A 25,894-nucleotide genomic window follows, 5' to 3' on the forward strand; every position below is an offset into this window, starting at 1 on the left:
ATTACTTTTATTTAATTTTTATAGCTGTCTTAAGTGTTAAAAAAAAAAATGACATTTCAAAAATACATCTTTTGGCCAAAACTACTTTTTAAAACAATGATTTATTTTCAAGATTCCAAAACTTTTTTTTTAGGGTGACTTTCCTGGGTCCACAAAACTGTAATATTTGTAGAAACTGGACATTCAGTGAAATGTGTTGCTTATCAAAGACAACCCAAATGCAGTTTCGGAGCTGTAAGCAAAAGCTAAATAAGTAAGGTGATGTTTAAACAAACAATCTATAACCAATGAATATTTATTTTACAACATGCCAGTGGATCATTTGGCATGAGAAAAATAGCACATTACTCTTTCTATGGGCAATTTATTTCATGACTATTTTCTTTTTTAAATCTCTTTCTCTTTTATTGTATCGCTTCTCAGCAATAAACTGATAAGAACACCAACTTAGAAAAATACCTCTTACTCTTTTTGTTTGCCTATGACACGTGCGCCCTGACACAATGAGGCTGGCCAAGGACACAGAGAAAGAGTGGCACAGAACGTGGAGGTGAGTCGGTAGTAAAGCAGCAGTAAACTAGAGGAAATGTGGTGCTATTTTTTGTAGAATATGGTACATCTCCAACCTCCTTTCTACACATTCCCACTCTGCCAACGACCCCTGCCTCACTAGCACACTGATTATGTCAATTTTAATTGTCAAACCCCCTACGTGGAACATTTGTGGCATCTTATAAACAAAAGACAGTAATAATTAATAATATATTTACTGTAATATTTGCCACAATTTAGCTCTTATTTCTGCCACTTTTGGAAAGTATCCCCCCTATCATCATCACCATTTATTTATATAGCGCCACTAATTCCACAGCGCTGTACAGAGAACTCATTCACATCAGTCCCTGCCCCATTGGAGCTTACAGTCTAAATTTCCTAACACACAGAGACTAGGGTCAATTTGATAGAAGCCAATTAACCTACCAGTAAGTTTTTGGAGTGTGGGAGGAAACTGGAGCACACGGAGAAAACCCACGCAAACACGGGGAGAACATACAAACTCCACACAGATAAGGCCATGGTCGGGAATCGAACTCATGACGCCAGTGCTGTGAGGCAGAAGTGCTAACCACTGAGTCACCGTGCGGCCCATAGAGGCGAATATGACACCGTCATCCTTCCTGCACCCATTTGACATATCTACTCTTTGTTCCTGAGGAGCATCCTACTACCGCTTTATTTTGAATATTCTTCTCTCTGACAATCTTTCGACCATTGCAACTCTTACACCGATCTTTTGGATTAATTCTCTCCCCCTGCACTTCCCCCCACCATTGTATCTCATTTAATAAATATCATCTAACAAGACACAATCTTGTATTTTTGCACCTATGTGCATAATTCATGCCCGCACCCAGCACGGAACTTCCTTATCCAGAACTGAGGGCGCATTTGTGTAAAAATAGGCATAAGTGTCCTACGCACTGAGGCAGCTGCCTGTTTTGCACTCTCTTAAATAATCTGATTGGCTGCTGGGTGTTTCTGTTCCTGACCAATTGAAAACGAAGGACTACAAATGAGCGGGAGATGAAGACTGAATACAAATTATGTGCACAGACCTTAATCAAGCGCTTCTTGAAAACACCAAGTGCTAGACTTACTAAACTGCGGGTTTGAAAAAGTGGAGATGTTGCCTATAGCAACCAATCAGATTCTAGCTGTCATTTTATAGAATGTACTAAATAAATGATAAGTAGAATCTGATTGGTTGCTATAGGCAACATCTCCACTTTTTCAAACCCGCAGTTTAGTAAATCTAGCCCCAAATATTTGTTGAATATTTATAATTCTTCTAGGCTTGGGTAATTTTGGGATTTCCAAAATATAAAAATGACAGCTGTCAGCATCTATTAAAGGGGAAATAAATGTACTGTTTTACATTTGTAAAGAATATAATAAAGGTTATGTTTTCTAGGTCCAGTCAAACTAAACCAATTGAGGAAATTTCACAAAAGCCAGCAGATTGTAGTTTAGATTTTGTTGAAGATGGCTGGTAATTAGAAAAGCTTCTCCATAGTTATATTTATTTTTTTCCTGACATCAAGTTCATACTGGGGTTTTAAAGTGGACCTAGCAGCACGTATGACCTAAATATTGATGGTTGGCAGTATGTCACTTTGTCTTTTTTTTTCCCAAACACAAAACTCTCCCTAAAATGTTATATACATGACAGTGACATCAATTTTGTTTCCACGCATTTGATTTTGCGCTACAGTCACATTTGAGTGTACATGGGCACTCGGCACACAGACAAGGTACACAACCCATAATCAAACTTTAACTGCTACTCCTGAATTCCTTCTTTTTTTATTAAGAGTTATTGTGCATATTACGCCAGGGTTGGGATTAGAACGCTGTATTTATGTTAATGAGCCAATAATCTAAAAAGACAGCACTTTCCCACCTACTTCTATCTGCTAGATAAAGCCGGGCACACACTCTCTGATCTAGCTGATTGGCCTGACCTTTGGGTGGCTGGATCTCTGTCAGATTTAGCCATAGGTGGGCTTTACATAAGGCTGGATGAGAAAGTACGCATTTAGTGTGGTTGGACGATGACTGTATACACTATATACATCAGGGGCCTGATTCATTAAGGATCTTAAATTAAGAAGTTTCTTATTTCAGTCTCCAAATTAGTTTTCTGTTTTGCACATAAGTTAAATACTGACTGTTTGTTCATGTAGCACACAAATACTTGATAGCTTATTTGTACACTGAAATTTAAAGTTGATATTTGTGTGCTACATGAAAAAACAGTCAGTATTTAACTTATGTGCAAAACAGAAAACTAATTTGCACCCCTTGCATTGTAACATGGTTTTGTCCAGGAGACTTAAATAAGAAACTTCTTAATTTAAGATCCTTAATGAATCAGGCCCCAGATGTGGATGTATTTACCATCTGCCTTAGCCGACAGCTAATGCTTGCCCATTGGCTGTTGATTGGGATCTCTGGTCTCTGGGGTTCAGAACTTGTCTGATGAACGAAGAGGATGAGGAGACAAAGGGAGAGGAACAGAAGAAGATACAGAGGGGCTACACATATATGCAGAGGTACAGTCACAGATTGCGATACACAGCGAAGCAGATATAAACACACATATAGCAAAGCTTACACAGAGACATGCATTCATGGCAACGTACACAGGGGCAACACTTACCCCTATACACATGGTTACAATTACACAAAGAAGCAACTACTGTACACATACGTAGACAGGAGTGGTAATGCTCACATGGCGGGTAGCAACAGTAACACATACACAGAAGTAAACACACATAAAAAAGGAAAGCGAAAGTCAAGCAAACACAGAACTGAATTTAAAAAAAAAAAAAATGTTTTTTTTACATTTTCCTTAAATGTGCATGTAACGCCACTATAGGCTAAGTACTAGCTAGGGATGCACCCATTAGAAGTACCACCACTGGGGAGGGAATGAGTAGTGTGATCGGAGGATGAGCGTGGTAGCCCACTATGGGACTAGTCGGGGGCCAGATGCCCCCCTGCCCCCCATCCCAGCATGCCCCTGCTGGGCATGCACAGTCCAATTTCACGCAAGATACACTTCCCATACAGGTGTATGTCCCTCTCCACACCACCTCCATTGAGCGCATTCGAAGACAAGCTGCTGCAAATGCACAACAATGCTAAATAGGCCTAAGCTATAAAGCGAGAGTCTCCAACCCTTTGAGTGATTACAGGGGGGTGTATGACTGTGTATGACCTATATCCCTAGAGAGCGAAGAGCAAAGGACTTTGCAGAGAAGTGTGAAATGTCCGTAGCCAAGAAGCACTGCCTCCAGGTACTGTATCTGGATGGTTGGTGCAGAGCTATTCATGAGCTGGGGTCAATAGATGGTGTGTGAAGCAACAGAGCAGAACTGAGACACTTAATGGTTTGGACGGCTAAGGGGTACGAAAAAGCTATGAATGGTAGCATTGGTGATGAAATTTATAGAAATATGACTTATTGGCCCCAGGACGATGCTGAAGAGGACCTGTACGTGATTGACGAGGAGTTTTGTGTTGCATATAAATAGTATAGATATCTTTGTGGACACCTGGCCACAAGAAACATCTTTGAGGAATCACTAATGTTTTCTTCATTCATGGATGGCCTGTGAATTTAGACTCATGGGCTCAAGATAGCAGTCTATGCAGGCCCGGCGCTCCCATTAGGCAAGGTTAGGCACTTGCCTAGGGCGCCGGGCTCTGGAGGGCGCAGGGGGGGGGGCGATCTTTTCAAAATGCCTAGGGCGCCATGGACCCTAGCACCTGAGTCTATGACAAAGGTATTTGGACACCCATGTTTTCCCAGGTGGTATTTTAGTAGAATAATTGGATGTCACTGCCAAAATCTGAGAAGGGTCTATGATAGGAGGGGATTTCTCTGAGTCTCTTATCAAACGGTATCTTTGTGCCGATCTCTTGAGCTGAAACCAAGCTCTTATTATTATCTGTTTAATTAAGTTGTAGGCAGCAGAAGATTGGTGAAAATAGAGGCAACATCATCATCATCATCAACATTTATTTATATAGCGCCAGCAAATTCCGTAGCGCTTTACAATTGTAAACAAACATTAATAAGACAATACTGGGTAATACAGACAGACAGAGAGGTAAGAGCCCTGCTCGCAAGCTTACAATCTATAGGACAATGGGAGTTTGGAACACAAGGGCATGTGCTACATCATATTGCACAATGGACCAGCTAGAATGCAAAGGTAAAAGTACTGAGTGGGCTGTGTGTGTGGTCAATGTTGGTCAGAGGGTTGTTGTCTTGTGTTAGCTGTGTAGAGCTAACATGGATTTGGTCAAAAAGTTGAGAAATCAGCGGAAGGGGAAAGCGAATTTCTAATGCTGATTTTGTTAAGACAATGAAAATCAATGCAGGAGAGTAATATTTTATAATACGAACCCTTCACCAAGAGGACAGTAAAAGATATACAGCTAAAACACCTGTCTAGATTCTTATTCTTCTTGATAATAAATAGACCGGACCTCTTGGTGGACTATTGCCAGGGATCAAATTAATGGTACAATCATAAGGCCGATGGACTAGTAGTGTCTTAGTGTAACCAAAGCCCTGGGCTAATTGTTCTTCATAGTATGGATGGAGTTAACAGGATTCAAGCAAATTTTACACATAAATAAAAGATTTTGTGGTGTAGAACTACTTCTGTTAAGATTGTTATCAGTGACTAATGCATGGCACTGAGAAAATATTAACGAGATATGCTTTTTATGGGAGCATCATGTGGGTGTCAGATATTGTGAAGATTTTGTTTTTTGATAAGACAACTGACTAAATAGACGGTACCCACTTGGTGATAATATTTATGCTAAGCAAAAAATGTTATGTTCACAAACTGCTCATGCACAGTAAATATTGGTAGAAGATGCAACACTCTAATTTGCATTTATCAGCTATATGTAAATGTCTGGAAGTAGGTTATAAGGGCAAATGAGAGTATAAAAGTTGTAACAGCCAACTCTTTTTGGATCACTCCATGGCAAAGTGGATTTCTATGTTAGGATTATACCTTAATACCCACCTGGTCATGTCTTATCCAAGCCCCCTGACCAAGATCTCACTTGGGAGTAGAAACTAAGCATTGTGGACAGTAAGGGGTATATTTACTAAACTGTGGGTTTGAAAAGTGGAGATGTTGCCTATAGCAACCAATCAGATTCTAGTTATCATTTTGTAGAATGCAATAAATAACCTGCAGTTTAGTAAATATACCCTTACGCCTTTACCGAAAAAGAAAGTAAGGCTGATACTAATCTATGCTGATTCATTTCTTGCATTCTTGAAATGTTTCTCTAATAATACACTTGATGTAAATGTGCAGATCTGTGTTTGTCTACGGCTGTTGAATCTAAAATACTGACAACTTTTTAAAAGAAACTTTTAACGTTGAGTTATTATTCCATAGTATTATTACATTGCGACTGGGGAGAGCTGAGCTGATTAAGGGTTTACGCCGCCCTAGGCTAGTGTTCCCATAGTGCCACCTCACCTTCCACGGCAAGTTAATAAGCCGTGTATCAATCGATTTTTGCAGAGAGGCCATAAAACAAACAAACTCATCCTCAATTTAAATCCGGCTTTTTTCACCCCCACCGATTCCTACTGAATCAATGTTTACATTCATGTGTTTTCTAAGTTCAGCTGGACTTGGCATTTTAAAAGGGTCACGGCAATCTTTGTTACTTGCTTCGTTTCCGTTAAATTTACTTAGTATTCTTAGCAGCAGGTATCAAGAGATATGTGTGACTGGGAATAATACGTGAATTTCCTACATTTTCATAAGATACGCTTAAAGCGGTCCCCCCGAATTTGCTGGTACCTGCACTAGGTTTTGATGGCACTGAGATCTTTGCCTATTGACAGGCCCGGCGCTCCCATTAGGCAAGGTTAGGCACTTGCCTAGGGCGCCGGGCTCTGGAGGGCGCCACAGAATGAAAATTACCTTAAAACTGTGACCATACCTGTCACGGCCGCCGCACAGCATTCAGATACATCCACGGGGAGGGGGGAGGAGGCTATTGCTTACCACCACCGCCTCTCTGCTCCGTCTCCTCCCCTCCACTCACTGACTGTCGGGCCGTGACATCATCATCATGGCCCGACAGTGTCAGTGAGTGGAGGGGAGCAGACGGAGCAGAGAGGCTGCGGTGGTGAGGCAAGGTAAGGAAAGATCGGGTGAGGGGGGAGGAGGGAGGAGGAAGGAGGGCGACGATTTTTGCGGGGGGGGGGGGGGGCGCCGATTTTGACAAAATGCCTAGGGCGCCATGGACCCTAGCACCGGCCCTGCCTACTGTGCATGTACAGTTTAAAACGGCGCAATTTGCACTTATGGATCAGACTTACTATTGAGGCCCTCAATGTATCATCATCAACATTTATTTATATAGCGCCAGTAGATTCCGTATCGCTTTACAATTGGACACAAACAGTAATAAAACAATACTGGGTAATACATACAGACAGAGAGGTAAGAGGGCCCTGCTCGCAAACTTACAATCTATGGGACAAAGTTTTGCTACACAAGGGTAAGTGCTGCATCATATTGAATATTTGTCCAGCTAGAATGCAAATGTTACAAAGTATTTAGTGGGCTGTGTGATCAGTCACACAGCAATGTTGGTCAGAGGGTTGTTGTCTTGTGTTAGCTGTGTAGAGGGTGTTAATAGGGTTACCTAGGGAGATTAAGATGGTGGTAGAGGAATATTATAAGCTTGTCTGAAGAGTTGGGTTTTCAGAGAACACTTAAAGGTTTGGAGACTAGAAGAAAGTCTTACTGTGCAAGGGAGGGAATTCCACAAAGTGGGTGCAGCCCGAAAAAGTCCCATAACCAAGAATGGGAGGATGTGATGAGAGTGGAAGAGAGACGCAGATCTTGTGCAGAACAGAGGTATATGTATACACACTACATTGTTTTCAGTCGATCATTGAGTTAATCTGGCAATAAACGAATGGTTGGTCCGATAGCACAGTAGTGTGTACGCTGCAACGATGAACGATCATCGTTCCAAAGCCCATAGTGTCGTTGAACGAGAATTTTAAATCAGACTAAATCCTCTTCATCGCTGGAACTATGTCGAATTCTGCAGTGTGTGAGCACTCAGGACCGGCAGTGTCCATAGATCTCTATAGAGTTTACAGAGTCACAATCTTTTCAGCCGATGGTTATGACCAGTGTCGGACTGGGGCATGAAGGGCCCACCGGGGGACTGCAACACTAGGGGCCCACCAGAGGGGGTGTGGTCAACCATCATAGAAGCGGGGCCAAAAACTAGAGGGGGAGTTCTCAGTCCACGAAGGACAAATAATAAAATAGAATTCTGCGCTTAAACCTATGTATATGCGATTGGTTAAAAAATGGATATATGGATATTTGAGAGGATGAGTATCAAGCTTTTATATCAAACATGCAGAAAACAATCGTAGGAATAGCAATAAAAAATAATAAAAACATGTGATACAGCAATAAAATAATGATAGGGCTAAGGTGGGATCCAATCAATATCTACTAGCTAATGCGGGGTAACTAATGCAAGTGTCCAATGTGTAAGTCGCATCCACCGACAAAACTCGATGGCTCAGTTCATAGGTATGAGGGTCAGAGTCTATATACTTGTGCTTGGAAGATTCCAGATGAGGTGAACACCTAGGTAGATCCAATGATAAAAGAAAGTTCAGTGCGTCTGATAGCCACGATGTTCCTGGGTAGGAGTGGAAAGTCGGCCGTATGGACAGCGGGTGTCCGCGGGGAAATGCTGGTGATCGAGGTGTGTAGTAGCGGCGTGCGTTCCAGGTTGGAACGCACGCGTGAATCCGGAAGTTCGGGGCCGGAAGTGGTCTTTGATAGGTATGCATAATGTGGTCAATGTGTGTGGAAGACCTTTCAAATGCGATCGCAGCTGGGATCGCATTTGAAGCAGCGGTGACGCCGGGGAGGACAGCGGGCTGCCTAGTGCGGGCAACGGGTCCTCAGGGGCAGCTCCGCCCACTTTTAAAAGGGGGTGTGGCCGTAAGGTAGCCGGGCCTACCGGTTATTTTAATGGTAGCCCGCTGGGCCAGTCCGACACTGGTTATGACAGATGAAGAGCACAGATCTGAAGGTAAATCTTTTAAAACATGTATAGTGTGTACACACACAAATCGGCTGATCGGGACTTTTCTTTTATCAGTTGTTGGTAAAATCGTTATAGATAACACATTGGGAGACAGTTTCTGTAGTGTGTACCCAGCCTAACTGCCAAAATATGTAAATTAGGGGAGGTATCCAGTACAGGTGCAAAATAAAAAAATAAAGCACAGAAAACGATCCACTCCGGTGGAAAAGATCCATATTAAAGCCTGCCTCTAAACTAATATTAAAAGCAGAAGTCTTAGCTATATTCATATGCAAATGCACGTGTAAGTCATCCACCATTTTCAAGGAACTAAGACTTCTGCTTTTCTTATTATTTTAGGAGAGAGAGAGAGGATTGGTTTGGAGACATTTGGTCACACCAGAAATGAAACTTCTATCAATAGCACAAAGTATTAGTGGTTTTTGCAGAGGAAAGGTTCGAATATTGAAGTGTTAAACTAGGTTGTATTCAATAAAGAAGAGGAAGTTGTGCTGTAATAAATGGCCACAAGAATTATCACATTCTGAGAACATTTATTTACTAGAGAATAATTCATTTTCCCCAGTATGGCCGCTGTGATTCCAGATAGAGGTTTCAGTTTCCCGTCGGAACATTGGTTCAGAAACTGACCTTTGGTCCCACAGTTGGTCTCGCAAATTGTCAAATGAAGACAGTACTGATATCCCCTCACTCTTAAGTCATAAATCAAACTGCATTTAGCTGTATTTGAGGTGAAACATTAAAATGTTTAAATGAATGAATGGCTTTTAGTTTATTAAAGTTAATTCATCGTTTTCCAGTGACCATTGTCTATGCAATTTGTGTGGTTCCAAAGCACAAGAAAATTATTTAGCAACAGCAAATAGAACAACAGTTCAATAAATAAGAACAGCCGATACATATGCTGCGCGGTGCTGCGCTCTGCTGGATACAGCTATATAGTCCTTTAGCCCTGAAGACTGTGGTCAGAGTGACTGCAAGCTGATTCCAGGGAGCGATATATATATATACATTTGGTGTTACAGTAAATACAATAAGGATGACTTGGCAAGTTCCCATAGGTTCAGGCTTTAGGAAGGTCCAGTGTAATGCAGTCCATAGGTCTGTCACAGAGGTGACTTTAGTACCTGCAAGTATTGGCTCAGATAGTCGAGGAGGCGCGGAGTCTAACACGCCGCCGGTATTCACCAGGGACCCCCGCAAGGGAGTTTGGACTTCGCGGCGAGCGACGTGCAGGTCGCGGCCCTCCCAGGAAGCTACTTGCGAGGTAAGGGCAAATCCGTAGACGTACAGGCCGAGTCAGAACCAAGCGGGCAGATAAGGTACAAATTCAGGAGGCAGAGGATAGTCAGGAGGCCGGGGTCAAACCGAAGTAGCAATGCAGGACACAGGGAGAATCCAAAGGCGAGGTCAGGAAGCCGGGTCAGTAACAGGAATCAATAGGATGTATACAAGTAGAATGTATAGCTGGAACGCTGGAGGCTAGATAACTAGTTGCTCTGGCATCCTAGTGATGTCAGAGCAGGATATATATAGGAGGTCCTTCATGCTCATTGGTGGACAGTGATTCGGCGGTCAGACAACTGGCCGCCGACAGGAAGCTTCAGCAGCGCGTCCCGTTGTCATGGCGATGCGCGCGCATGCGCACACCGCCGCCGGAAGATGCGTCTCCGTTGCCTAGCAACGGGACGCTCAGGGAGAGTCAGACGTCCGTCCCTGCTTAGCGTGGAGGCGCGGGGACGGCGTCTGACAGTACCCCCCTCCTCACAATCGGAAGACCCATCTGGTAAAGAGCGCCATTTAAGAAAGGCGGATTATAATCCTGGGGCATGCAAATCTTCTTTAAAAACCCAAGACCTCTCTTCTGGACCAAAGCCTTTCCAATGTACCAGGTACTGTAACCGTCCTCGAAATTTACGTTCCTCCAGGATTTGACTAACCTCATATTCGTCCCCCATAGTGGTTGGAATGGCATGAGGAACAGGGGTGACCTGGGAAAACTTGTTGAGTATCAGAGGTTTAAGGAGGGAAATATGGAAGGTGTTATGGATCTTCAGAGCCAGAGGAAGTTGGAGTCTAACCGTAACTGGGTTAATGATTTGAGTGACTGAGAAGGGTCCAATGAAGCGAGGTGCCAGTTTCATGGAGTGAACCCGAAGTCTCAAATTCCTAGTGGACAACCAGACTTTGTCCCCAACCTGGAGGACTGGTACGACTCTTCTATGATTGTCAGCGGAAGTTTTATAATGACGTCCAGACTTGAGAAGATTCTGTTTGGTGGAAGCCCATAGTGTCACGGGCACTAGGAGTCTTTACCCAGGGATCACCAGATGGTAGGCTTACCAGAGCAATGTAGATGGTAATAGGGTACTCTGGTAGCTGGGTGATCACGGAACATGAAATGATGACCGATGAGATGCTCAGGAAAGTCTATGACTAGCAACACTGGTAATAATGAGGTAATGATACACAAGGAACTGTATGGGCAAGGACACGTGAAGGTAGTCAGTGGTCTGCGATAGCAAGTTGTACCACTGCTATAGTGAGGAGGAATGTCCAACAGAAACAAGGAGGTGATGAGAGTCAGCGGTCTGCCGGTAGCAAGTTGTACCGCTGTCTGAGTGAAGGAATGGAATCCAAGTGGAGGTATCCAGGTAGTCAGTGGTCTGCGGTAGCAAGTTGTACCACTGCTATGTGAGAGGATAATGGAACAGGTGATACCGGAAACAGGGATCAGTGGTCTGACATCAGCAAGTTGTACCACTGAATATATATGTGAGGAGGTGCACGGGGGAAGACTGCAACACAGGATATACACAGGCACCTTATACACGATCCACAGTAATATGCACAATATAGATATATATATATATGTAAATGACTGATCAGGTCTGCAATCTAGAAAGTCTCTTGAAGTAGTCCAGCACAATGATAACACAGTCAATGATGGCAATAGACTCAGCGGATAGCAGACTCCAGAGAGAACCAAACACAGTCCAGCAAGATATGCAATACACAGCACAGTCAATGAGAAGTATGCATACCGTGGTTCAGCAGTAGCAGTCAGATGGGATTGCAGCGGTACCTGAGCGGCTGGAGGCCGACTGGATAGGAAGTCCCTGGATAGGTGAAGCAGCGGTCTAGCAGGTGCAGCGCACAGGTGAGTAGACCGACAGGGACACGAATCCACAGGAGTCAGCAACACGTGGAACTGGACTCATAGGAAACCCAGGAGAATGGAGATGATCCAGCAGAGGGTAGTAGAAGAGATACAAATCCAATGCTGACAGGAGGGTAGAGACCAGTGGAACACGTGAAGGCGTGGAGAGTGGATCAGCAGGAGATGGACGATAGCGCTGACCACAGCGGCAGGACTCAGCGGCACACGGAGGTAACCAGTAGCAACCACAGGAACCAACAGCGATGGGAAACAGGAGTGCAGCGCAGGGCAGGAGCTGTAGATCACGAAGTGTAGCAGATGGTAATGAAAAGCGGCAGTCTCGAGGAAGTCACAGCAAAGATGAGATGAGAGTGTAGTGCACGGAGGCAGCGGATAGTAATCAGCTGGCAGTCACGATGTTGAACACAGGCGAGTTGCAAGCAGGAGACTGTAGTGCACAGAGGCAGCGGATAGTAGTCAGCTGGCAGTCACGATGTTGAACACAGGCGAATTGCAAGCAGGAGACTGTAGTGCACAGAGGCAGCGGATAGTAGTCAGCTGGCAGTCACGATGTTGAACACAGGCGAGTTGCAAGCAGGAGACTGTAGTGCACAGAGGCAGCGGATAGCAATCAGCAAACAGACTTGATGAGAAGCAGGTGAGTGAGGTAAAAGCTGGAGTGCACGGAGGCAGCGGATAGCAATGAGCAAACAGTAATGATGATACAGTTGATGGTAGAAGTGGTATGGAACCACAGTAGTAGAAGTGGTTTGGAAACCACAGGAATCAGCAGCGCTGAATACACGAGTAATACAGGAACACCTTCAGAGACTCATGAGGAATGAGACTCCAAGATCAGGCAACGTGGTGGTGACCACAGGTGCTTAATATAGGGAGGTTGCCTGATCTGCCAATTAAGTTAAAGGAGTATACACTGAAGTATAGAAAAGGGCTGCGCATGCGCAGACCCTCAGGATGGTGGACGACCACGGTTCCTAAATGTCCGGGAAGAGGCACTCACGGTCCGGTGAGTGACAGTACCCCCCCTTTTAAAGGTGGGCACAGAACGCCTGGAACCGGGCTTGTCCGGATTTTTGGAGTAAAACTTCTTCAAAAGGGCAGGAGCATTAAGATCTTCAGCTTTGATCCAAGAGCGCTCCTCAGGACCAAAGCCCTTCCAATGAACGAGGAAGTGGAGGACTCCTCGCGAAATTTTTGCATCTAGTACCTCGGTAATCTCAAAATCCTCCTCCTGATGAACTTGAACTGGCTGCGGAGCTGAGGGAGGAGTTGAGAAACGGTTGATAATAAGAGGTTTGAGCAAGGATACATGGAAGGCATTAGAAATCCGAAGACTCTTAGGAAGAAGGAGTTTCACACATACTGGATTGATAACTTGAATGATCCTATATGGACCAATAAAACGAGGGGCGAATTTCATGGATGGAACCTTCAAACGAATATTTTTTGTGGATAACCAGACACGATCTCCAATTTTTAGTGGTGGAATAGCCCGCCTCTTCTTATCAGCGAAAGATTTATATTTGACAGATGTCTTCTTTAAACAGGTTCTGACCTGAGACCAGATATTTTTAAAAGTCTGACAAACAGTCTCCACCGCAGGAACTTGGGTGGGCGGGAGGGCAGGAAATTCCGGAAAAGACGGATGGTGACCGTAGACCACAAAAAATGGAGTTTTGGATGATGACTCATGGTACATGTTGTTATGGGCGAACTCAGCCCAAGGGAGTAACTCTACCCAGTTGTCTTGATTGGCTGATGAAAATATCCTTATAAAAGTCTCAAGATCTTGATTGACACGTTCGGTTTGTCCATTGGATTGCGGATGGTAAGAAGATGAGAGTGCTAATCGTATGCCCAAGGTTTTACAAAGGGCTCGCCAGAATCTGGACACGAATTGTACTCCTCTATCAGACACAATCTCAGATGGACATCCATGGATACGGAAGATCTCTTTAATGAAATGTTCAGCCAGAATAGACGAGGAAGGCAAACCAGACAGAGGAATGAAATGAGCCATCTTCGAAAATCTGTCCACTACCACCCAAATAGTGTTATGGTTCTTACTAGGTGGTAAGTCAGTAACGAAATCCATACTAATATGGGTCCATGGTTTGGACGGAATGGGTAGTGGTCGCAGCAACCCTGCTGGGGTTCTGCGGGAGGATTTGAATTGCGAACATAATTCACAGGAAGCAATGAACTCTTTGACGTCTCTCCTCATTGAAGGCCACCAGTAACTTCGAGAGAGGATCTCAAAAGTCTTGTGTTCCCCGGCGTGTCCAGAAAAACGAGAGGCATGGAACCACGAAAGGATTTTCCTCCTTAGAGTAGGAGGCACGAGGGTCTTCCCAAATGGTAGCGTTTTGGTGGATGAAGCAGCCAGTGAGATACATTTGGGGTCTAGAATGGTATGGTTGGAAACCTCTTCCATATCAGAGGACGTAACAAAGGCTCTAGATAAGGCATCAGCTTTTTTGTTCTTGGCAGCTGGTTTGAAGGTAATTATTAATTCAAAACGGGAAAAGAAAAGAGACCATCTTGCTTGACGAGGGTTCAAGCATTGGGCAGACTGGAGATATGACAAGTTCTTATGATCCGTGAAGATCGTCACCGGATGGCGAGCTCCCTCCAACAAGTATCTCCATTCCTCTAATGCGGCTTTGATAGCCAGTAATTCCTTGTCTCCGATGGTATAATTCTTCTCTGCGGGTAGGAGACCCCGAGAATAGAAGGCACAAGGGTGGAATTTTTGCTGTTCCGAGCGCTGGGAGAGAATAGCTCCTAAGCCCACATTAGAGGCATCTACTTCTAGGAAGAAGGGGAGTGTCACATCAGGCTGACGAAGGATTGGAGCCGAAGAGAAGGACTCTTTTAATGTTTGAAAGGCTTGAATAGCCTCAGTTGACCACTGCTTAGGATTAGCCCCTTTTCGAGTCAGGGCCACAATAGGAGATGCAATGGAAGAAAAGTCTTGAATGAAGCGTCTATAGTAATTGGCAAAACCTAAAAAACGCTGGATTGCACGAAGAGTAGTTGGCTGGGGCCAAAGTAGTACAGCATTTACTTTGTCAGGATCCATCTTCAGGCCAACTCCGGAAACTATATACCCCAAGAATGGAATCTGGGGTAATTCGAATGAACATTTTTCTAATTTACAGAACAATGAATTTTTCCGTAGCCTGGAGAGAACTTCTGCCACATGTTGGTGGTGAGAGGGCAGGTCCTGTGAAAAAATCAATATGTCGTCCAGGTAGACGACGACACATACATATAATAAGTCCCGAAAAATCTCATTAATGAAGCCCTGAAAAACAGCGGGGGCATTACATAGCCCGAAAGGCATTACCAGATATTCGTAATGCCCGTCTCTGGTGTTAAACGCTGTCTTCCATTCGTCACCGGAACGAATTCTGATTAAATTGTAGGCACCACGAAGATCCAACTTAGTAAAAATACGGGCTCCCTTGATGCGGTCAAATAGCTCAGTGATCAACGGAATGGGATACCGATTCTTGATAGTAATGGCATTGAGTCCACGAAAATCTATACAAGGGCGTAATGATCCATCCTTCTTTTTGACAAAGAAGAACCCAGCTCCAGCGGGCGAGGTGGAAGGTCGAATGAACCCACGCTGGAGGTTCTCCCGTATATATTCAGATGTAGCTTGAGTTTCAGGTAACGAGAGTGGATAGACCCGGCCCCTGGGAGGAGTCTTGCCAGGAAGAAGATCAATCGGACAATCCCAAGAACGATGAGGAGGAAGACGTTCAGACTGAGCTTTATCAAAAACATCGGTAAATGAAGCATATTGAGGAGGGAGTCCCGGTGAAATAGCTGAGATGGAAGCTTGCTGTACCTTGAGAGGAATGACTTGGGAAAGGCAATGATGGTGACATTCAGACCCCCAAGACGTGACTTGAGGGGTGCGCCAGTCAATCTGGGGAGAGTGACACTGAAGCCATGGAAGGCCTAGGACAATCGGACTTGTCGTCACAGGAAGAATTAAAAACGATATCTCTTCATGATGCAGAGCACCAATCTGAAGGGTTACTGGAGACGTACTCTGGGTGATGAGACCGTTGATGAGACGTGATCCATCGATAGCCGTCACAGTAATAGGAGTTTTTAAGGTAATCACTGGTAGAGACCATTGATTTACTAACGATTTGGAAATAAAATTTCCTGCTGCTCCGGAATCAATCAATGCCTGTGACTCGAAGGTTTTGGTAGCAAAGGAAATAGTCACATCAAAAGCGCAGACTTTAGATTTCATAGACGATGGAGAGGACTCCAGGGACCCTAACTTCACCTCTCCAGAACTAGTTAGGGCCTGGCATTCCCCGATCTCTTAGGGCAGGAGCTGAGGACATGAGTGGAATCAGCACAATAGATACAGAGTCTATTCTTGACTCTTCGTCTCCTCTCCTCAGAAGATAACTTGGAACGTCCTATCTCCATGGGAATCACAGCAGGTGACACTGGACGAAATTGAGGGTTAGAGCGAAGAGGTGCTTTAGCAGAAGTCGTTCTCTCAGCCTCTCTTTCACGAAATCTCATATCAACACGATGGCATAGAGAGATCAAATCTTCAAGTGACGAAGGAAGCTCTTGAGTAGTCAGTGCATCTTTAATTTTATCGGAAAGCCCCTGCCAGAAGGCGGCAACTAGGGCTTCAGTGTTCCACTGAAGTTCAGAGGCTAAGATCCTAAATTGAATGACGTACTGGCCTACAGTATGAGATCCTTGTCGCAGACGGAGGATGCTGGAAGCAGCGGAGGTCACACGACCTGGTTCATCGAACACACTTCGGAATGTAGAAATGAATTTGGCACTATCTTGTAATATTGGATCGTTCCTCTCCCACAGAGGGGAGGCCCAAGCCAGGGCTTGTCCTGAAAACAAAGAGATAAGATAGGCCACTCTGGAACGATGGGTAGAAAAATTTTGAGGTTGGAGCTCAAAATGGACTGAACATTGGTTAAGGAAACCCCTACAAGTTTTGGGGTCTCCATCGTACTTTGACGGAGTAGGCAGGTGAAGCGTGGAAGCTGTAGACACCTGGGATGGCAATGGGGAAACGGAGGAAAGCACAGGAGCTTCAGTAGTAGCTGTCACAGTCTGTCCAGATGTTCCTTGGGAGGTTAATGACTGATAACACTGAAGTAGCAGCTGTTGGCGGGCATCCTGTTGCTCCACACGGCTAACCAGATGTTGCAGCATCTCTTTGGCGGTAGGTTCCACATCTGGGTCTGTCATGGCCTGATCTTACTGTCACGGGCACTAGGAGTCTTTACCCAGGGATCACCAGATGGTAGGCTTACCAGAGCAATGTAGATGGTAATAGGGTACTCTGGTAGCTGGGTGATCACGGAACATGAAATGATGACCGATGAGATGCTCAGGAAAGTCTATGACTAGCAACACTGGTAATAATGAGGTAATGATACACAAGGAACTGTATGGGCAAGGACACGTGAAGGTAGTCAGTGGTCTGCGATAGCAAGTTGTACCACTGCTATAGTGAGGAGGAATGTCCAACAGAAACAAGGAGGTGATGAGAGTCAGCGGTCTGCGGGTAGCAAGTTGTACCGCTGTCTGAGTGAAGGAATGGAATCCAAGTGGAGGTATCCAGGTAGTCAGTGGTCTGCGGTAGCAAGTTGTACCACTGCTATGTGAGAGGATAATGGAACAGGTGATACCGGAAACAGGGATCAGTGGTCTGACATCAGCAAGTTGTACCACTGAATATATATGTGAGGAGGTGCACGGGGGAAGACTGCAACACAGGATATACACAGGCACCTTATACACGATCCACAGTAATATGCACAATATAGATATATATATATATGTAAATGACTGATCAGGTCTGCAATCTAGAAAGTCTCTTGAAGTAGTCCAGCACAATGATAACACAGTCAATGATGGCAATAGACTCAGCGGATAGCAGACTCCAGAGAGAACCAAACACAGTCCAGCAAGATATGCAATACACAGCACAGTCAATGAGAAGTATGCATACCGTGGTTCAGCAGTAGCAGTCAGATGGGATTGCAGCGGTACCTGAGCGGCTGGAGGCCGACTGGATAGGAAGTCCCTGGATAGGTGAAGCAGCGGTCTAGCAGGTGCAGCGCACAGGTGAGTAGACCGACAGGGACACGAATCCACAGGAGTCAGCAACACGTGGAACTGGACTCATAGGAAACCCAGGAGAATGGAGATGATCCAGCAGAGGGTAGTAGAAGAGATACAAATCCAATGCTGACAGGAGGGTAGAGACCAGTGGAACACGTGAAGGCGTGGAGAGTGGATCAGCAGGAGATGGACGATAGCGCTGACCACAGCGGCAGGACTCAGCGGCACACGGAGGTAACCAGTAGCAACCACAGGAACCAACAGCGATGGGAAACAGGAGTGCAGCGCAGGGCAGGAGCTGTAGATCACGAAGTGTAGCAGATGGTAATGAAAAGCGGCAGTCTCGAGGAAGTCACAGCAAAGATGAGATGAGAGTGTAGTGCACGGAGGCAGCGGATAGTAATCAGCTGGCAGTCACGATGTTGAACACAGGCGAGTTGCAAGCAGGAGACTGTAGTGCACAGAGGCAGCGGATAGTAGTCAGCTGGCAGTCACGATGTTGAACACAGGCGAATTGCAAGCAGGAGACTGTAGTGCACAGAGGCAGCGGATAGTAGTCAGCTGGCAGTCACGATGTTGAACACAGGCGAGTTGCAAGCAGGAGACTGTAGTGCACAGAGGCAGCGGATAGCAATCAGCAAACAGACTTGATGAGAAGCAGGTGAGTGAGGTAAAAGCTGGAGTGCACGGAGGCAGCGGATAGCAATGAGCAAACAGTAATGATGATACAGTTGATGGTAGAAGTGGTATGGAACCACAGTAGTAGAAGTGGTTTGGAAACCACAGGAATCAGCAGCGCTGAATACACGAGTAATACAGGAACACCTTCAGAGACTCATGAGGAATGAGACTCCAAGATCAGGCAACGTGGTGGTGACCACAGGTGCTTAATATAGGGAGGTTGCCTGATCTGCCAATTAAGTTAAAGGAGTATACACTGAAGTATAGAAAAGGGCTGCGCATGCGCAGACCCTCAGGATGGTGGACGACCACGGTTCCTAAATGTCCGGGAAGAGGCACTCACGGTCCGGTGAGTGACACATAGTTTAGCCATATCTTGAGTCATAGCGTGGGCGGCAGGGACCGTGGGGGGTGGGAAAGAAAACGAGGGAAGAATGGGATGGGTCCCATATACAGTGAAGAATGGGGAATATCCAGAAGAATGATTATGGTTGTTGTGGGCAAATTCGGCCCAAGGTAGCAGAAGACTCCAATTGGATTGGTTGTGTGAAGAAAAGCAACGAAGAAACAATTCTAAATCTTGATTTACTCGCTCTGTCTGACCGTTGGTTTGTGGGTGGTACCCAGAGGAGAATTTAAGACTGATACCTAAGTCCTTGCAGAAGGCTCTCCAGAAGCGAGAAATAAACTGGACGCCACGGTCCGAGATTATCTCTAGAGAACAACCGTGGATGCGGAAGATCTCCTTGATAAAGATTTGTGCTAGTTTAGCTGCAGTTGGAAGGCCCTTTAGGGGAACGAAGTGGGCCATTTTAGAAAATCTGTCGACAGTGACCCAGATGGTGTTGTAGCCGTTGCTGGGTGGTAAATCAGTAATGAAATCCATTGAGATACTAGACCAAGGGTGGTCAGGAATTGGAAGAGGTTGTAACAGTCCAGCGGGAGGTTGCCTAGGTACTTTATTCTGAGCACAAGTAGTGCATGAGGCTACGAACTCCCGGACGTCAGTACGGATGGTGGGCCACCAGTATTGCCGAGAAAGTAATGAAAGAGTCTTCTCTGATCCGGCATGTCCAGCAAACTTAGAAGTATGTGCCCAACGGAGCGCCCTCAGACGAAGGTGTGGTTCCAGAAAGGAGCAACCGACAGGCGGTGTCCGAGTGATTGCCACAATGCAAGAAGGTTCTAAGACCGGTGGGGGTTCTACCGAGTGAGGAGTATCAGAGGTATCGAAGGAACGGGACAGAGCATCAGCCTTGGAGTTTAGTGAACCAGCACGGTAGGTGAGTCTGAGATTGAACCGAGCAAAAAATGAGGACCATCTGGCTTGACGGGGATTCAGGCACCGAGCCTCCCGAAGGTAGATGAGATTCTTGTGATCGGTAAGTACGGTGACCGGGTGGAGAGCACCCTCCAGGAGGTGACGCCATTCTTCAAGTGCAGACTTTACAGCTAATAACTCTTTATCTCCGATCCCGTAATTAGACTCAGAAAGGGAAAATCTCCTAGAGAAGAACCCGCAAGGTATTAGTCTCCCAGAATTAGTTTCTTGCGACAAGACTGCCCCGACACCAATCGAGGAAGCATCAACTTTGACTAAAAATAGTTTGTTCTGATCAGGTTGAGCAATCACTGAAGCAGAAGAGAAGGCTTTCTTGAGGAGTTCAAAAGCGGAAATAGCTTCCGGAGACCAAACCAGAGGATTAGCTGTTTTTCTGGTCAGATGGGTAATGGGTGCAATGATGGAAGAAAGGTGAGGTATGAACTGTCGATAATAGTTGGCGAATCCAACAAATCTCTGAATTGCCTTTAGTCCCAACGGTCTGGGCCATTCGAGTATGGCAGATAATTTCACAGGATCCATCTGCAGACCGGCTCCAGATACAATGTAACCCAGGAAGGGGATCTGTGATACCTCAAAAACACACTTCTCGAGTTTGCAGTATAACTTATTTCTTCTTAACCGGGAAAGAACCTCTCCTACATGAGCACGATGGGTGGCCAGATCTGGAGAGAAGATTAAAATGTCGTCTAGATAGGCTACTACAGAGACGTAGAGAAGGTCTTGAAAAATCTCATTAATAAAAGACTGAAACACAGCAGGGGCATTGCACAATCCAAAGGGCATCACAAGATATTCAAAGTGACCCTCTTTAGTGCAAAAGGCAGTCTTCCACTCGTCCCCGGAGCGTATACGAATGAGGTTATATGCTCCTCTCAGATCTAGTTTAGTAAAGATCTTGGATCCAGAGATCCTATCAAACAGTTCCGAGATGAGTGGCAACGGGTATCTGTTTTTCACAGTAATGGCATTCAATCGCCGGTAATCGATGCAAGGCCGTAAAGTCCCGTCTTTCTTTTTGACAAAGAAGAATCCCGCCCCTGCGGGAGAGGTTGATTTCCTGATAAATCCACGCTGGAGATTTTCAGATATATAGGTAGACATGGCAGCATTCTTGGGGAGAGATAATGGGTAAATTCTGCCCTTGGGAAGCGGTTTATCAGGAAGAAGTTCAATAGAGCAATCCCAGGCCCGATGAGGAGGTAGGACCTCGGCCGCAGCTTTGCAGAACACAACTCTGTAGGAGGTATATGCAGATGGTAATTCAGTCTGAGGAGATGTCCGTCGACAAGGAAGAGTAGAGTGGCCAGATTTTAGACCAGACAAGCAGGACTTGAAACATTGTGGGCCCCAAGAGGTAACCATAGCACGATTCCAATCAAACTGGGGTGAGTGAAGTTTGAGCCAAGGTAATCCTAGAATGACAGTGTTGACAGAACGAGGAAGAACCAAAAACTCGATAAGTTCAGAATGTAGCACCCCTACCGTCAGCCGAATAGGAGAACAGATGTGGGAAACTGACCCGTTGGAGATCCGATTCCCATCCACTGCGGTGAGAAATAATGGCTGAGGCAATTTCAGTGTGTTTAATTGGAGTTGTGATGCCAGAGTGGCAGTTATAAAATTCCCGGCAGAGCCGGAATCCACAAAGGCTAGGGTCTCAAAGGGGCCGACAGGTGAGTCCAAGGAGATGGGCATGAGGCAATCTGTGCTAGCAGTAGTGTAGGGAGTAGTAACTCCAACTCCTAAGTCGGCCTCCCTGCCACCGACTAGGAGGGGGCGTTTCCCGGTCTTTTAGTGCACGAAGATATGGTATGACCAGGATCCCCACAATATAAGCACAGATTCTGTTTGAAACGTCGCTGACGTTCTTCAGCAGAAAGCCGAGATCGGCCAATTTGCATGGGTTCCTCCTGAAGTATCGGATTTTGGAACATGGGAGCTAGGCGAGTAGGGACCCGTCTGGAGGTGGAACGTTCCTGTGTACGTTCTCGGAAGCGTTGATCAATGCGGTTGCATAGGGTGATTAATGAATCCAGATCAGTAGGAAGCTCCCCAGACGTTAACTCGTCCTTAACTCGATCTGACAGGCCTTGCCAGAATGCCGCTACTAAAGCTTCGTTGTTCCAACTGAGTTCTGAGGACAAGGTGCGGAACTGAATGGCGTATTGTCCGACTGTCATGGGTCCTGTGCGTCATTTCGCTCCCACAAGGGGGAAGCCCAGGCGAGAGCCTGTCCGGATAGTAGAGAAATGATGAAAGCCACTTTGATGCGTTCTGAGGGGAACGATGCTGGATTACACTCGAAGTGAATAAGACACTGGTTCAGGAATCCCCTGCATCTCTTAGGCTCTCCGTCAAACTTCTCCGGTGGAGAAAGTCTCAAAACAGCAGTGGATGCCACGGAAGGAGAGGAGGAAGTTGCTGCAGCCGCAGAGGTGGTCACGGGAACATTCTGAGCTGTGGCCATAGAGGTCTGGAGGGTCTCGAGACGTGAGGCGACTCCTTGAATACAATGAAGCAACTGTGCTTGCTCAGCCTCTTGTTTCTCAACTCTATGCGCCAAATGGAGTAGTAGGTCACGTGCTGAAGGTTCATTAGACGACTCGGTCGACATGGCCAGAGCAAACTGTCACAGAGGTGACTTTAGTACCTGCAAGTATTGGCTCAGCTAGTCGAGGAGGCGCGGAGTCTAACACGCCGCTGGTATTCAGCAGGGACCCCCGCAAGGGAGTTTGGACTTCGCGGCGAGCGACGTGCAGGTCGCGGCCCTCCCAGGTAGCTACTTGCGAGGTAAGGGCAAATCCGTAGACGTACAGGCCGAGTCAGAACCAAGCGGGCAGATAAGGTACAAATTCAGGAGGCAGAGGATAGTCAGCAGGCCGGGGTCAAACCGAAGTAGCAATGCAGGACACAGGGAGAATCCAAAGGCGAGGTCAGGAAGCCGGGTCAGTAACAGGAATCAATAGGATGTATACAAGTAGAATGTATAGCTGGAACGCTGGAGGCTAGATAACTAGTTGCTCTGGCATCCTAGTGATGTCAGAGCAGGATATATATAGGAGGTCCTTCATGCTCATTGGTGGACAGTGATTCGGCGGTCAGACAGCTGGCCGCCGACAGGAAGCTTCAGCAGCGCGTCCCGTTGTCATGGCGACGGGCGCGCATGCGCACACCGCCGCCGGAAGATGCGTCTCCGTTGCCTAGCAACGGGACGCTCAGGGAGAGTCAGACGTCCGTCCCTGCTTAGCGTGGAGGCGTGGGGACGGCGTCTGACAAGGTCAGTTCAAAGACACCCTCCAAGGGTGGGAGTTAACTTTCCAAGGGTGGGGGATCAGCTCTCCAGAAGATGAATACTAATTTTCCCGCCAATAACTAGTTTAAACTGGTCTATTAGCATTACACAGACAATATCATTCTAATCATTTATTCCCTATCATCCATAACTAGCATACGCAAAAAGCAATCCTTTCGGCGAATGAACCGGACGTCTGCGGATAAATAGGGGATTAGAATGATACCAGACTTGATATATTTCCTGTGACCTGAGAATATCTAACTATAAACTAAATAACATCTGTTCATAAATGACTGTGAATTGGAACTATTATAAAAATGAACTATATACAAGTGAATGTGTAAGTGCAAGTGTATGCGTGCGTTATTTATTGTGCGATTGCGCCATGACACGTGGCGTACTGAGCGCAGTCGCACGAAAAATCAATATTAATCAATATACTTTCTTTCATCCAATTATTCGACTTTGACAGGTTGAACAGCAACAGTTTGCAGAAGTTTAAAGTGACATGATTACTTCACACTGAGGCCCTTCCCAACAGCAGAAAGTGGACATAAACTTATGTATGTGGCAAATGTTGAAATAAACATATTTGTGCAAAATGAAATTCGCTTCACATTTTTATTGCGGCTGGCAAATGACCCTTACTGTCCCCCATCTTACTGCAATTGTGCCAACAAGGAACCTCCGCAAACCATATATATTTGGGACTGTCACAACCGGGTCCACCAAAAGGAATTTTGGGCTTAGGTATAGCAACTTCTTGTTAGCCCTTCCATAGCTGCAGAAAAGGGGCGTGGTCACACTAGGTGTGTGGCTCCTCCCACCACACAGGTAGGCCATTATACCTTTAAAACAGAGCTTTTAGTTGGATAAACTATCACGTGTTTCAATGAGAACAATATACAACTAGCAGTTGGTCTTTAGTTCACTCACATTAGGTAACAGCAACAATGAGTCGTTTCCTGTGTGACTGCTCACTGCCCGCAGGAACTAGTTCATTACATAACATCTCGTTTTTGCTTTTACTGAGAGACTGTCTATTAATATCATAATGGTGAGTATATTCTAATAGCAGCATTCACCTACGAGGACAGAGATATCTTAAAGTGTTTATATGGTATATGTTTTTTTTAAATTAATTTTCAGTCCGTCTAAAATCGTTCTGTGCATCCATTTGTGGGATGTCAGGTCTAGATGGAAATACACTGGCAGAAAATTTAAAAATTTCACTTCTAAGTCTAGTTAATTAATGCATTAGGACTACCCCCGTCATACGTGACAACTTTTCCATGTTTTTTACATTTTTCTCCTGCTCATAGAAGCCTGTTTATGTCTTTAATGAATCACGAGAGTGAGGGGACAGTGGATCTATCTTTACTACATATGTCACATATTTTTATTAAATAGGTACATCATACTTGTCTACTTTTGGCAAGTTGTATCCGGGAGAGGGGCGTGTCTAGAGGGCGGGATGGATGGGGCGGGGCTAAATGTGTAATTTTGGCCCCACCCCCACGACAAATATGCCGTTTTGTCGGAGGGGGGGCGGGACCAATATGACTCGATTCACAGAGAATCGCATCATTTTAGCCCCGCAATTGCGGGATGCGGGAGACTTGCCAGCTCTCCCGGAAGTCCGTGAGACCGACCCAAATTTCAGGAGTCTCCCAGACATTCCGGGAGAGTTGGCAAGTATACGGTACATAGTGTATGTGCCTATAAAGCATTTCCTAAATAAAATGCAACTAGATGGTGCAGACTCCATCCCATTAAATGTATAGGATTACTCCTGGTTACCAGTACCCAAAAAGTCCCTATGAAAAGAAAGTCTTTTTGTAGGAGAAAAGTCTACTCGGTAAACTGGGATAGGCTTAAATGCTCCCTCTCCATCACCTGAATCTCATTTACATTTCTTGTCCTATAAAAATAAAATCTTGTTTAATCCCTAGGCCCTTCGCTCACCTTCGGGGGTGAGTCACAGGAGTTGATTAGCAGGGACGGGGGAGAGAGCCATCTAGTGCAGCCTACAGTTCCGAAAACTACAATTCCCAGAAAGCCTATAGTGTCTGTCCACAAGATGTGATGTCAGAGCCCACAAAAAGAGAGTTTTGGCCCCAGTAAAGGGGAAGAAGGAGAAACACAGGAGTGTGGCAGAGGAGGAGTTTGGCGCGGCCGTTGACTGACCGGGCTCCATGCCATGAGGACCCACAGAGTCTCAGAAATCAGTGTCTGTAGAGGTGCTGAGCCTGCTACAGAGGGCGAAACAGCACAGTGAGAGTGAGTACTCTGTTTGTTCTCTCTGCCTGTCGTTAGGGGCATTGGGGCACACTCCCATCCGTATTTAACTTCATGTGGATCTGAAAAACGTCTTGTGTTGAATACGGGTCTAGGTACGCTCTGCATATACGGCATTTGCTGTATAATTTTTATTATTTTTTATTTATTTTTACCACCCCCACCCATAAAATACATTTCTAAAGATCGTAGTGTATGTTTTGGTTTAGTGCATGCGCAGATTGAAAAAATGCAAAATACGGCACGTATC

General features: G+C 45.5%; 2 long non-coding RNA genes across 2 annotated transcripts in view; both read left to right on the forward strand.

Moving 5' to 3' along the window:
* Positions 1-25,894, forward strand: part of LOC142107645 (uncharacterized) — a 176,111-nt gene that overhangs the window by 2,215 nt on the left and 148,002 nt on the right. The window lies entirely within an intron of this gene.
* Positions 430-23,953, forward strand: LOC142107393 (uncharacterized). The gene is made up of 2 exons (XR_012679958.1): positions 430-550; positions 23,819-23,953. It is a non-coding gene; the product is annotated as an uncharacterized LOC142107393 (long non-coding RNA).

This window comes from Mixophyes fleayi, chromosome 11 (assembly GCF_038048845.1).
Source record: "Mixophyes fleayi isolate aMixFle1 chromosome 11, aMixFle1.hap1, whole genome shotgun sequence".
In the NCBI taxonomy this organism is placed as follows: domain Eukaryota; kingdom Metazoa; phylum Chordata; class Amphibia; order Anura; family Limnodynastidae; genus Mixophyes; species Mixophyes fleayi.